Source organism: Chiloscyllium punctatum, chromosome 28 (genome assembly GCF_047496795.1).
Source record: "Chiloscyllium punctatum isolate Juve2018m chromosome 28, sChiPun1.3, whole genome shotgun sequence".
In the NCBI taxonomy this organism is placed as follows: domain Eukaryota; kingdom Metazoa; phylum Chordata; class Chondrichthyes; order Orectolobiformes; family Hemiscylliidae; genus Chiloscyllium; species Chiloscyllium punctatum.
In genome coordinates this window covers 18,111,415-18,127,038 of record NC_092766.1, presented here as the reverse complement: position 1 = coordinate 18,127,038, position 15,624 = coordinate 18,111,415, and the positions used below count along the sequence as shown (strand labels likewise).

The 15,624-nt window shown below is 55.3% G+C and overlaps 1 protein-coding gene across 2 annotated transcripts in view; it reads right to left on the bottom strand.

The window, feature by feature from the left end:
- LOC140454048 (solute carrier family 25 member 44-like) overlaps window positions 1-8,991 on the bottom strand; it is a 29,799-nt gene extending 20,808 nt beyond the window's left edge. For both annotated transcript variants that reach the window (XM_072549011.1, XM_072549010.1), the window contains exon 1: window positions 8,901-8,991. The gene's annotated coding sequence lies outside the window, so the exon portion shown is untranslated. The remainder of the gene's footprint in view (window positions 1-8,900) is intronic.
- Window positions 8,992-15,624: the final 6,633 nt, after the last annotated feature.

Genomic DNA, 15,624 nt, shown 5'->3' with positions numbered 1-15,624 from the left:
CCAGTGTTATACTGGGACAGAGCCATCCCCACCAGTACTGTACCCCAGTGTTATACAGTGACAGACCCATCCCCACCAGTACTGAACCCCAGTGTTACACAGGGACAGACCCCGCCCCACCAGTACTGTACCCCAGTGTTATACAGGGACAGACCCGTCCCCACCAGTGCAGTACCCCAGTGTTATACAGGGACAGACCCGTCCCCACCAGTACTGTACCCCAGTGTTATACAGGGACAGATCCGTCCACACCAGTACTGTACCCGAGTGTTATACAGGGACAGGATCGTCCCCACCAGTACTGTACCCCAGTGTTATACAGGGACAGACCCGTCCCCACCAGTACTGTACCCCAGTGTTATACAGTGACAGACCCGTCCCCACCAGTACTGTACCCCAGTGTTACACAGGGACAGACCCCGCCCGACCAGTACTGTACCCCAGTGTTATACAGGGACAGACCTGTCCCCACCAGTGCTGTACCCCAGTGTTATACAGGGACAGACCCGTCCCCACCAGTACTGTACCCCAGTGTTATACAGTGACAGACCTGTCCCCACCCAGTACTGTACCCCACTGTTATACAGGGACAGACCCGTCCCCACCGGTACTGTACCCCAGTGTTATACAGGGACAGACCCGTCCCCACCAGTACTGTACCCCAGTGTTATACAGGGACAGACCCGTCCCCACCAGTACTGTACCCCAGTGTTATACAGTGACAGACCTGTCCCCACCAGTACTGTACCCCAGTGTTATACAGGGACAGACCCGTCCCCACCAGTACTGTACCCCAGTGTTATACAGTGACAGACCTGTCCCCACCAGTACTGAACCCCAGTGTTATACAGGGACAGACCCGTCCACACCAATACTGTACCCCAGTGTTATACAGTGACAGACCCGTCCCCACCAGTACTGTACCCCAGTGTTACACAGTGACTGACCCGTCCCCACCAGTACTGTACCCGAGTGTTATACAGGGACAGACCCGTCTACACCAGTACTGTACCCTAGTGTTATACAGGGACAGACCCGTCCCCACCAGTACTGTACCCCAGTGTTACACTGGGACAGACCCATCCCCACCAGTACTGTACCCCAGTGTTATACAGGGACAGACCCGTCCCCACCAGTACTGTACCCCAGTGTTATACAGTGACAGACCTGTCCCCACCAGTACTGTACCCCAGTGTTATACAGGGACAGACCCGTCCCCACCAGTACTGTATCCCAGTGTTATACAGGGACAGACCCGTTCACTCCAGTACTGTACCCCAGTGTTATACAGGGACAGACCCGTCCCCACCAGTACTGTACCCCAGTGTTATACACTGACAGACATGTCCCCACCAGTACTGTACCCCAGTGTTATACAGGGACAGACCCATCCCCACCAGTACTGTACCCCAGTGTTATACAGGGACAGACCCATCCCCACCAGTACTGTACCTCAGTGCTATACAGGGACAGGATCGTCCCCACCAGTACTGTACCCCAGTGTTATACAGTGACAGACCCGTCCCCACCAGTACTGTACCCCAGTGTTATACAGGGACAGGATCGTCCCCACCAGTACTGTACCCCAGTGTTATACAGGGACAGACCCGTCCCCACCAGTACTGTACCCCAGTGTTATACAGTGACAGACCCGTCCCCACCAGTACTGTACCCCAGTGTTATACAGGGACAGACCTGTCCCCACCAGTGCTGTACCCCAGTGTTATACAGGGACAGACCCGTCCCCACCAGTACTGTACCCCAGTGTTATACAGTGACAGACCTGTCCCCACCAGTACTGTACCCCACTGTTATACAGGGACAGACCCGTCCCCACCGGTACTGTACCCCAGTGTTATACAGGGACAGACCCGTCCCCACCAGTACTGTACCCCAGTGTTATACAGGGACAGACCCGTCCCCACCAGTACTGTACCCCAGTGTTATACAGTGACAGACCTGTCCCCACCAGTACTGTACCCCAGTGTTATACAGGGACAGACCAGTCCCCACCAGTACTGTACCCCAGTGTTATACAGTGACAGACCTGTCCCCACCAGTACTGAACCCCAGTGTTATACAGTGACAGACCCGTCCCCACCAGTACTGTACCCCAGTGTTACACAGTGACTGACCCGTCCCCACCAGTACTGTACCCGAGTGTTATACAGGGACAGACCCGTCCACACCAGTACTGTACCCTAGTGTTATACAGGGACAGACCCGTCCCCACCAGTACTGTACCCCAGTGTTACACTGGGACAGACCCATCCCCACCAGTACTGTACCCCAGTGTTATACAGGGACAGACCCGTCCCCACCAGTACTGTACCCCAGTGTTATACAGTGACAGACCTGTCCCCACCAGTACTGTACCCCAGTGTTATACAGGGACAGACCCGTCCCCACCAGTACTGAACCCCAGTGTTATACAGGGACAGACCCGTCCCCACCAGTACTGTACCCCAGTGTTATACAGGGACAGACCTGTCCCCACCAGTACTGTACCACAGTGTTATACAGTGACAGACCCGTCCCCACCAGTACTGTATCCCAGTGTTATACAGGGACAGACCCGTTCACTCCAGTACTGTACCCCAGTGTTATACAGGGACAGACCCGTCCCCACCAGTACTGTACCCCAGTGTTATACACTGACAGACATGTCCCCACCAGTACTGTACCCCAGTGTTATACAGGGACAGACCCATCCCCACCAGTACTGTACCCCAGTGTTATACAGGGACAGACCCGTCCCCACCAGTACTGTACCCCAGTGTTATACAGTGACAGACCCGTCCCCACCAGTACTGTACCCCAGTGTTACACAGGGACAGACCCCGCCCGACCAGTACTGTACCCCAGTGTTATACAGAGACAGACCCGTCCCCACCAGTGCTGTACCCCAGTGTTATACAGGGACAGACCTGTCCCCACCAGTGCTGTACCCCAGTGTTATACAGGGACAGACCCGTCCCCACCAGTACTGTACCCCAGTGTTATACAGTGACAGACCTGTCCCCACCCAGTACTGTACCCCACTGTTATACAGGGACAGACCCGTCCCCACCGGTACTGTACCCCAGTGTTATACAGGGACAGACCCGTCCCCACCAGTACTGTACCCCAGTGTTATACAGGGACAGACCCGTCCCCACCAGTACTGTACCCCAGTGTTATACACTGACAGACCCGTCCCCACCAGTACTGTATCCCAGTGTTACACAGGGACAGACCCCGCCCCACCAGTACTGTACCCCAGTGTTATACAGGGACAGACCTGTCCCCACCCAGTACTGTACCCCACTGTTATACAGGGACAGACCCGTCCCCACCGGTACTGTACCCCAGTGTTACACTGGGACAGACCCATCCCCACCAGTACTGTACCCCAGTGTTATACAGGGACAGACGCGTCCCCACCGGTACTGTACCCCAGTGTTACACTGGGACAGACCCGTCCCCACCAGTACTGTACCCCTGTGTTATACAGGGACAGACCCGTCCCCACCAGTACTGTACCCCAGTGTTACACAGGGACAGACCCGTCCCCACCAGTACTGTACCCCAGTGTTATACAGGGACAGACCTGTCCCCTCCAGTACTGTACCCCAGTGTTATACAGGGACAGACCCGTCCCCACCAGTACTGTACCCCAGTGTTATACAGGGACAGACCAGTCCCCACCAGTACTGTACCCCAGTGTTATACAGGGACAGACCCGTCCACACCAGTACTGTACCCCAGTGTTATACAGTGACAGACCCGTCCCCACCAGTACTGTACCCCAGTGTTACACAGGGACAGACCCATCCCCACCAGTACTGTACCCCAGTGTTACACAGGGACAGACCCATCCCCACCAGTACCGTACCCCAGTGTTATACAGGGACAGACCCATCCCCACCAGTACTGTACCCGAGTGTTATACAGGGACAGACCCGTCCCCACCAGTACTGTACCCCAGTGTTATACAGGGACAGACCCGTCCCCACCAGTACTGTACCCCAGTGTTATACAGGGACAGACCCGTCCCCACCGGTACTGTACCCAAGTGTTATACAGTGACAGACCGGTCCCCACCAGTACTGTACCCCAGTGTTATACAGGGACAGACCCGTCCCCACCGGTACTGTACCCCAGTGTTATACAGGGACAGACCCGTCCCCACCAGTACTGTACCCCAGTGTTATACAGGGACAGACCCGTCCCCATCGGTACTGTACCCCAGTGTTATACAGGGACAGACCCGTCCCCACCAGTACTGTACCCCAGTGTTATACAGTGACAGACCCGTCCCCACCAGTACTGTACCCCAGTGTTATACAGGGACAGACCCGTCCCCACCAGTACTGTACCCCAGTGTTATACAGGGACAGACCTGTCCCCACCAGTACTGTACCCCAGTGTTATACAGTGACAGACCCGTCCCCACCAGTACTGTACCCCAGTGTTATACAGGGACAGACCTGTCCCTACCAGTACTGTACCCCAGTGTTATACAGCGACAGACCTGTCCCCACCAGTACTGTACCCCAGTGTTATACAGGGACAGACCCGTCCCCACCGGTACTGTACCCCAGTGTTATACAGTGACAGACCCGTCCCCACCAGTACTGTACCCCAGTGTTATACAGTTACAGATCTGTCCCCACCAGTACTGTACCCCAGTGTTATACAGGGACAGACCCGTCCCCACCAGTACTGTACCCCAGTGTTATACAGGGACAGACCCGTCCCCACCAGTACTGTACCCCAGTGTTATACAGGGACAGACCCGTCCCCACCAGTACTGTCCCCCAGTGTTATACAGTGACAGACCCGTCCCCACCAGTACTGTACCCCAGTGTTATACAGGGACAGACCCGTCCCCACCAGTACTGTACCCCAGTGTTATACAGGGACAGACCCGTCCCCACCAGTACTGTCCCCCAGTGTTATACAGTGACAGACCCGTCCCCACCAGTACTGTACCCCAGTGTTATACAGGGACAGACCTGTCCCCACCGGTACTGTACCCCAGTGTTATACAGTGACAGACCCGTCTCCACCAGTACTGTACCCCAGTGTTATACAGTTACAGATCTGTCCCCACCAGTACTGTACCCCAGTGTTATACAGGGACAGACCCGTCCCCACCAGTACTGTACCCCAGTGTTATACAGGGACAGACCCGTCCCCACCAGTACTGTACCCTAGTGTTATACAGGGACAGACCCGTCCCCACCGGTACTGTACCCCAGTGTTATACAGGGACAGACCCGTCCCCACCGGTACTGTACCCCAGTGTTATACAGGGACAGACCCGTCCCCACCGGTACTGTACCCCAGTGTTATACAGGGACAGACCCGTCCCCACCGGTACTGTACCCCAGTGTTATACAGGGACAGACCTGTCCCCACCGGTACTGTACCCCAGTGTTACACAGGGACAGACCCGTCCCCACCAGTACTGTACCCCAGTGTTATACAGGGACAGACCTGTCCCCTCCAGTACTGTACCCCAGTGTTATACAGGGACAGACCCGTCCCCACCAGTACTGTACCCCAGTGTTATACAGGGACAGACCCGTCCCCACCGGTACTGTACCCAAGTGTTATACAGTGACAGACCGGTCCCCACCAGTACTGTACCCCAGTGTTATACAGGGACAGACCCGTCCCCACCGGTACTGTACCCCAGTGTTATACAGGGACAGACCCGTCCCCACCAGTACTGTACCCCAGTGTTATACAGGGACAGACCCGTCCCCATCGGTACTGTACCCCAGTGTTATACAGGGACAGACCCGTCCCCACCAGTACTGTACCCCAGTGTTATACAGTGACAGACCCGTCCCCACCAGTACTGTACCCCAGTGTTATACAGGGACAGACCCGTCCCCACCAGTACTGTACCCCAGTGTTATACAGGGACAGACCTGTCCCCACCAGTACTGTACCCCAGTGTTATACAGTGACAGACCCGTCCCCACCAGTACTGTACCCCAGTGTTATACAGGGACAGACCTGTCCCTACCAGTACTGTACCCCAGTGTTATACAGCGACAGACCTGTCCCCACCAGTACTGTACCCCAGTGTTATACAGGGACAGACCCGTCCCCACCGGTACTGTACCCCAGTGTTATACAGTGACAGACCCGTCCCCACCAGTACTGTACCCCAGTGTTATACAGTTACAGATCTGTCCCCACCAGTACTGTACCCCAGTGTTATACAGGGACAGACCCGTCCCCACCAGTACTGTACCCCAGTGTTATACAGGGACAGACCCGTCCCCACCAGTACTGTACCCCAGTGTTATACAGGGACAGACCCGTCCCCACCAGTACTGTCCCCCAGTGTTATACAGTGACAGACCCGTCCCCACCAGTACTGTACCCCAGTGTTATACAGGGACAGACCCGTCCCCACCAGTACTGTACCCCAGTGTTATACAGGGACAGACCCGTCCCCACCAGTACTGTCCCCCAGTGTTATACAGTGACAGACCCGTCCCCACCAGTACTGTACCCCAGTGTTATACAGGGACAGACCTGTCCCCACCGGTACTGTACCCCAGTGTTATACAGTGACAGACCCGTCTCCACCAGTACTGTACCCCAGTGTTATACAGTTACAGATCTGTCCCCACCAGTACTGTACCCCAGTGTTATACAGGGACAGACCCGTCCCCACCAGTACTGTACCCCAGTGTTATACAGGGACAGACCCGTCCCCACCAGTACTGTACCCTAGTGTTATACAGGGACAGACCCGTCCCCACCGGTACTGTACCCCAGTGTTATACAGGGACAGACCCGTCCCCACCGGTACTGTACCCCAGTGTTATACAGGGACAGACCCGTCCCCACCGGTACTGTACCCCAGTGTTATACAGGGACAGACCCGTCCCCACCGGTACTGTACCCCAGTGTTATACAGGGACAGACCTGTCCCCACCGGTACTGTACCCCAGTGTTATACAGGGACAGACCCGTCCCCACCGGTACTGTACCCCAGTGTTATACAGGGACAGACCCGTCCCCACCGGTACTGTACCCCAGTGTTATACAGGGACAGACCCGTCCCCACCGGTACTGTACCCCAGTGTTATACAGGGACAGACCCGTCCCCACCGGTACTGTACCCCAGTGTTATACAGGGACAGACCCGTCCCCACCGGTACTGTACCCCAGTGTTATACAGGGACAGACCCGTCCCCACCGGTACTGTACCCCAGTGTTATACAGGGACAGACCCGTCCCCACCGGTACTGTACCCCAGTGTTATACAGGGACAGACCTGTCCCCACCGGTACTGTACCCCAGTGTTATACAGGGACAGACCCGTCCCCACCAGTACTGTCCCCCCGTGTTATACAGGGACAGACCCGTCCCCACCAGTACTGTACCCCAGTGTTATACAGGGACAGACCCTTCCCCACCAGTACTGTACCCCAGTGTTATACAGGGACAGTCCCGTCCACACCAGTACTGTACCCCAGTGTTATACAGTGACAGACCTATCCCCACCAATACTGTACCCCAGTGTTATACAGTGACAGACCCGTCCCCACCAGTACTGTACCCCAGTGTTATACAGGGACAGACCCGTCCCCACCAGTACTGTACCCCAGTGTTATACAGGGACAGACCCGTCCCCACCAGTACTGTACCCTGTGTTATACAGGGACAGACCCGTCCCCACCAGTACTGTACCCCAGTGTTACACAGGGACAGACCCCGCCCCACCAGTACTGTACCCCAGTGTTATACAGGGACAGACCCGTCCCCACCAGTACTGTACCCCAGTGTTATACAGGGACAGACCCGTCCCCACCAGTACTGTACCCCAGTGTTATACAGGGACAGACCCGTCCCCACCAGTACTGTACCCCAGTGTTATACAGGGACAGACCCGTCCCCACCAGTACTGTACCCCAGTGTTATACAGGGACGGACATTGATACTCAGACCCTGTCCGCCAGTGACTCCCAAGTGTTAAACATTAATGGAGTCATAGAGATGTACAGCACAGAAACAGCCCCTTCAGTCAAACTGTCTCTCACACATTAATTCACAGACCCACTCAATTACTGACCCTGTCAGACAGTATTTAGTGTTACTCATTAATACTCAGACCCACTCTGTCAGTACTAAGTTAGTACTACTCAATACTGAGACCATCTCTGACAGTAATAAGCCATTCTTACACGTTAATACTCAGACCATCTCAGTCACTGACCCTTCGTCAGTAATGACCCATTTGCTACTCATTAATATTTGACCTCCTCAGTCACTGACCCTCTCAGACAGTAATAACCCAGTGGCTCCTCATTAATACTCAGACCCTCTCAGACAGTAATAACCCAGTGGCTCCTCATTAATACTCAGTCCCTCTCAGACAGTAATAACCCAGTGGCTCCTCATTAATACTCAGACCCTCTCAGACAGTAATAACCCAGTGGCTCCTCATTAATACTCAGACCCTCTCAGACAGTAATAACCCAGTGGCTCCTCATTAATACTCAGACCCTCTCAGACAGTAATAACCCAGTGGCTCCTCATTAATACTCAGACCCTCTCAGACAGTAATAACCCAGTGGCTCCTCATTAATACTCAGACCCTCTCAGACAGTAATAACCCAGTGGCTCCTCATTAATACTCAGACCCTCTCAGACAGTAATAACCCAGGGGCTCCTCATTAATACTCAGACCCTCTCAGACAGTAATAACCCAATGGTTCCTCATTAATACTCAGACCCTCTCAGACAGTAATAACCCAATGGTTCCTCATTAATACTCAGACCCTCTCAGACAGTAATAACCCAATGGTTCCTCATTAATACTCAGACCCTCTCAGACAGTAATAACCCAATGGTTCCTCATTAATACTCAGACCCTCTCAGACACTGACCTGTGTCCCTCAGGTGCGAGGTTTCCGGGTTATTTGATCGACGTCGTCCTGCCCCAATCAGACACACGGACCTAGCGGCCGGACCAATCAGCAGTGCAGGGGCGGGACATAGATCGCGGAAGATCCGGGACACGTGTTGCCCCACCCCCAGCTCTGGCCACGCCCCTCCCCCTTAATTACCATATTACACAAATCTCTCAAAGTCCATCAAATCCCTCTGAACCGAACCGAAACTCCCCCTAAACACCCCAAAACTCCCAAAACACCCCCAAAACTCCCTAAACACCCCCAAAACTCCCCCAAAACACCCCAAAACTCCCCCAAAACACCCCAAAACTCCCAAAACTCCCTAAACAACCCCAAAACTCCCCCAAAACTCCCCAAACAACCCCAAAACTCCCTAAACAACCCCAAAACTCCCAAAACTCCCTAAACAACCCCAAAACTCCCCCAAAACTCCCCAAACAACCCCAAAACTCCCCCAAAACTCCCCAAACAACCCCAAAACTCCCCCAAAACACCCCAAAACTCCCTAAACAACCCCAAAACTCACTGAACACGCCCAAAACACCCCAAAACTCCCTAAACACCCCTAAACCCCCCCAAAACTCCCTAAACAACCCCAAAACTCCCTAAACACCCCTAAAAACCCCCCAAAACACCCTAAACACCCCAAAACTCCCTGAACACGCCCAAAACACCCCAAAATTCCCTAAACAACCCCAAAACTCCCTGAACACGCCCAAAACACCCCAAAATTCCCTAAACTCCCCCAAAACTCCTTGAACACGCCCAAAACACCCCAAAATTCCCTAAACTCCCCCAAAACTCACTGAACACGCCCAAAACACCCCAAAATTCCCTAAACTCCCCCAAGAACTCACTGAACACGCCCAAAACACCCCAAAACTCCCTAAACACCCCCAAAACTCCCTAAACACCCCTAAACCCCCCCCCAAAACACCCTAAACACCCCAAAACTCCCTGAACATTCCCAAAACACCCCAAAACTCCCTAAACACTCCCAAAACTCCCCCAAAACACCCCCAAAACTCCCTAAATCCCCCAAAACTCACTGAACACGCCCAAAACACCCCAAAATTCCCTAAACAACCCCAAAACTCCCCCTAGACACCCTCAAAACTCCCTAAACAACCCCAAAACTCCCTAAACACTCCCAAAGCTCCCACAAAACTCCCTAAACACCCCCAAAACTCCCTAAACTCCCCCAAAGCTCCCTAAACATCCCTTAAACACCCCTAAACATCACAAAACACCCCCCAAACTCCCTAAACACCTCCAATACTCCCTAAACTCTCCCAAAGCTCCCTAAACACCCAAAACACCCCCAAAAGTCCCTAAACTCCCCCAAAACTCCCTAAACACCCCCAAAACACCCCTAAAACCCCCGCAAAACTCCCCAACACCCCAAAAACTCCCCCCAAATACCCTGAAAACACCCCAAAAAATCCTCCAAAACTCCCAAAACACCCCCAAACTCCTTAAACACCCGTAAAACACTCTAAACACTCCCAAACTTCCTAAAACGCCCCTAAAACTCCCTAAATACCCCCAAACTCCCTAAACACCCCCAAACCTCCTAAAACGCCCCCAAAACACCCTAAACACCCCAAAAACTCCCTATACACCCCAAACGTCCCAAAAAACCCCTAAAACTCCCTGAACACCTCATAAACGTCCTAAACACCCCCAAAACTCTCTAACCATCCCCAAAGCTCCCCTAAAACACCCCAAACTCCCCCCAAACACCCTAAACACACCTAAAACTCCCCCAAATCCCCATAAACACACCGCAAAACACTCCCTAAACTCCCCCAAAACTCTCTAAACACCCCAAAAACTCCTCAGACTCCCTAACACCAAAAAACACTCCTAGAAGTCCCTAAACACCCCAAAAAGCTCCTCAAACTCCCCGAAAACTTCCTAAACACTCCTAAAACACCCGCAAAACTTCCTAAGCATCCCAAAAACTCTCTAAACACCCCCAAAATGCACAAACTCCCTAAACACTCCATAAACAACCCCAAAACTGCCTAAACATCCCAAAACTCCCTAAACACCCCCAAAACACACTAAACACTCCAAAACTGCCTAAACCCCCCTAAACTCTCTAACCCCCCCTCAAAACACCCCTAAAACTGCCAAAACACCCCCCAAAACCCCCTAAAGACTCCCTAAACACCCCTAAAACTCCCCTGAAACTCTCTAAACACCCCCAAAATTGCCTAAACCCTCAAAAGTCCCTAAAGACCCGCAAAACTTCCTAAGCACCCCAAAAACTCTCTAAACACCCCCCAAAATGCCCCAAACTTCATAAACACTCCATAAACACCACCAAAACTCACTAAACATCCCCAAAGCTCCCAAAACTCCCTACACACTCCTAAACACCCCAGACACTCTCTAAACACCCCAGAAACTCGCTAAACACCCCTAAAACTCTCTAAACAACCCTAAACAGCCTTAAAATGCCCCAAAACACCCCCCAAATTTCCCCAAAACTCCCAATCCCAAAACACCCCCAAATTTCCCCGAAACCTCCAATCCCAAAACTCCCCCAAATTTCCCCAAACAACCCCAACCCCAACGCTCACTCCAAACTCCCCCAAAACATCCAAATTTCCCAAAACATTATCCAAATTTCGCTGAACTCACCCAAAAAGCAATCCCCAAGACCAAACTCCCACCAATTGCAAACACCCCTCAAACCTAAACTCCACAAATCCAAAACTCTCTAAATCCTAAAATCCCGGAAAACCCAAATATCCACAACCACAAACTCCCTCAATCCCAAAATCCAAACACCCCTGTACACCTCCCTCCTGTCCCCCTATCCCTGTACACCTCCCTCCTGTCCCCGTATCCCTGTACACCGCCCTCCTGTCCCCGTATCCCTGTACACCGCCCTCCTGTCCCCGTATCCCTGTACACCTCCCTCCTGTCCCCGTATCCCTGTACACCTCCCTCCTGTCCCCGTATCCCTGTACACCGCCCTCCTGTCCCCGTATCCCTGTACACCGCCCTCCTGTCCCCGTATCCCTGTACACCTCCCTCCTGTCCCCGTATCCCTGTACACCGCCCTCCTGTCCCCGTATCCCTGTACACCTCCCTCCTGTCCCCGTATCCCTGTACACCGCCCTCCTGTCCCCGTATCCCTGTACACCTCCCTCCTGTCCCCGTATCCCTGTACACCTCCCTCCTGTCCCCGTATCCCTGTACACCTCCCTCCTGTCCCCGTAACCCTGTACACCTCCCTCCTGTCCCCGTATCCCTGTACACCGCCCTCCTGTCCCCCTATCCCTGTACACCGCCCTCCTGTCCCCGTATCCCTGTACACCTCCCTCCTGTCCCCGTATCCCTGTACACCTCCCTCCTGTCCCCGTATCCCTGTACACCTCCCTCCTGTCACTGTATCCCTGTACACCGCCCTCCTGTCCCCGTATCCCTGTACACGTCCCTCCTGTCCCTGTATCCCTGTACACCTCCCTCCTGTCCCCCTATCCCTGTACACCTCCCTCCTGTCCCTGTACACCTCCCTCCTGTCCCTGTATCCCTGTACACCGCCCTCCTGTCCCCCTATCCCTGTACACCTCCCTCCTGTCCCTGTACACCTCCCTCCTGTCCCCGTATCCCTGTACACCTCCCTCCTGTCCCCGTATCCCTGTACACCTCCCTCCTGTCCCCGTATCCCTGTACACCTCCCTCCTGTCCCCGTATCCCTGTACATCTCCCTCTTGTCCCTGTATCCCTGTACACCTCCCTCCTGTCCCCGTATCCCTGTACACCTCCCTCCTGTCCCCGTAACCCTGTACACCTCCCTCCTGTCCCCGTATCCCTGTACACCGCCCTCCTGTCCCCGTATCCCTGTACACCTCCCTCCTGTCCCCGTAACCCTGTACACCTCCCTCCTGTCCCCGTATCCCTGTACACCTCCCTCCTGTCCCCGTATCCCTGTACACCTCCCTCCTGTCCCTGTATCCCTGTACACCGCCCTCCTGTCCCCGTATCCCTGTACACCTCCCTCCTGTCCCTGTATCCCTGTACACCTCCCTCCTGTCCCTGTATCCCTGTACACCGCCCTCCTGTCCCCCTATCCCTGTACACCTCCCTCCTGTCCCTGTACACCTCCCTCCTGTCCCCGTATCCCTGTACACCTCCCTCCTGTCCCCGTATCCCTGTACACCTCCCTCCTGTCCCCGTATCCCTGTACACCTCCCTCCTGTCCCCGTATCCCTGTACATCTCCCTCTTGTCCCTGTATCCCTGTACACCTCCCTCCTGTCCCCGTATCCCTGTACCCCTCCCTCCTGTCCCCGTATCCCTGTACACCGCCCTCCTGTCCCCGTATCCCTGTACACCTCCCTCCTGTCCCCCTATCCCTGTACACCTCCCTCCTGTCCCCGTATCCCTGTACACCTCCCTCCTGTCCCCGTATCCCTGTACACCGCCCTCCTGTCCCCCTATCCCTGTACACCTCCCTCCTGTCCCCGTATCCCTGTACACCTCCCTCCTGTCCCCCTATCCCTGTACACCTCCCTCCTGTCCCCGTATCCCTGTACACCGCCCTCCTGTCCCCGTATCCCTGTACACCTCCCTCCTGTCCCCCTATCCCTGTACACCTCCCTCCTGTCCCCGTATCCCTGTACACCGCCCTCCTGTCCCCGTATCCCTGTACAACTCCCTCCTGTCCCCCTATCCCTGTACACCTCCCTCCTGTCCCTGTATCCCTGTATACCTCCTTCCTGTCCCCCTATCCCTGTACACCGCCCTCCTGTCCCTGTATCCCTGTACACCTCCCTCCTGTCCCTCTATCCCTGTACACCGCCCTCCTGTCCCCGTATCCCTGTACACCTCCCTCCTGTCCCGTAACCCTGTACACCTCCCTCCTGTCCCCGTAACCCTGTACACCGCCCTCCTGTCCCCCTATCCCTGTACACCTCCCTCCTGTCCCCGTATCCCTGTACACCTCCCTCCTGTCCCCCTATCCCTGTACACCTCCCTCCTGTCCCTGTATCCCTGTACACCTCCCTCCTGTCCCCGTATCCCTGTACACCTCCCTCCTGTCCCCCTATCCCTGTACACCTCCCTCCTGTCCCTGTACACCTCCCTCTTGTCCCCCTATCCCTGTACACCTCCCTCCTGTCCCTGTATCCCTGTACACCTCCCTCCTGTCCCTGGATCCCTGTACACCTCCCTCCTGTCCCCGTATCCCTGTACACCTCCCTCCTGTCCCCGTATCCCTGTACACCCCCCTCCTGTCCCCCTATCCCTGTACACCCCCCTCCTGTCCCCGTATCCCTGTACACCTCCCTCCTGTCCCTGTATCCCTGTACACCTCCCTCCTGTCCCTGGATCCCTGTACACCTCCCTCCTGTCCCCGTATCCCTGTACACCTCCCTCCTGTCCCCCTATCCCTGTACACCTCCCTCCTGTCCCCCTATCCCTGTACACCGCCCTCCTGTCCCCGTATCCCTGTACACCTCCCTCCTGTCCCCGTAACCCTGTACACCTCCCTCCTGTCCCCGTAACCCTGTACACCTCCCTCCTGTCCCCGTATCCCTGTACACCTCCCTCCTGTCCCCGTATCCCTGTACACCTCCCTCCTGTCCCCGTATCCCTGTACACCTCCCTCCTGTCCCCGTATCCCTGTACACCTCCCTCCTGTCCCCGTATCCCTGTACACCTCCCTCCTGTCCCCGTATCCCGATACACCTCCCTCCTATCCCCCTATCCCTGTACACCTCCCTCCTGTCCCCGTATCCCTGTACACCGCCCTCCTGTCCCCGTATCCCTGTACACCTCCCTCCTGTCCCCGTATCCCTGTACACCTCCCTCCTGTCCCCGTATCCCTGTACTCCTCCCTCCTGTCCCCGTATCCCTGCACACCTCCCTCCTGTCCCCGTATCCCTGCACACCTCCCTCCTGTCCCCGTATCCCTGTACACCTCCCTGCTGTCCCCGTATCCCTGTACACCTCCCTCCTGTCCCTGTAACCCTGTACACCGCCCTCCTGTCCCCGTATCCCTGTACACCTCCCTCCTGTCCCCGTATCCCTGTACACCTCCCTCCTGTCCCCGTATCCCTGTACACCTCCCTCCTGTCCCCGTATCCCTGTACACCTCCCTCCTGTCCCCGTATCCCTGTACACCTCCCTCCTGTCCCCGTATCCCTGTACACCTCCCTCCTGTCCCTGTACACCTCCCTCCTGTCCCCGTATCCCTGTACACCTCCCTCCTGTCCCTGTATCCCTCTACACCTCCCTCCTGTCCCTGTATCCCTGTACACCGCCCTCCTGTCCCCGTATCCCTGTACACCTCCCTCCTGTCCCCGTATCCCTGTACACCTCCCTCCTGTCCCCGTATCCCTGTACACCTCCCTCCTGTCCCTGTACACCTCCCTCCTGTCCCCGTATCCCTGTACACCTCCCTCCTGTCCCTGTATCCCTGTACACCTCCCTCCTGTCCCTGTATCCCTGTACACCTCCCTCCTGTCCCCGTATCCCTGTACACCTCCCTCCTGTCCCCCTATCCCTGTACACCTCCCTCCTGTCCCCCTATCCCTGTACACCTCCCTCCTGTCCCCGTATCCCTGTACACCTCCCTCCTGTCCCCGTATCCCTGTACACCGCCCTCCTGTCCCCGTATCCCTGTACACCTCCCTCCTGTCCCTGTACACCCCCCTCCTGTCCCCGTATCCCTGTACACC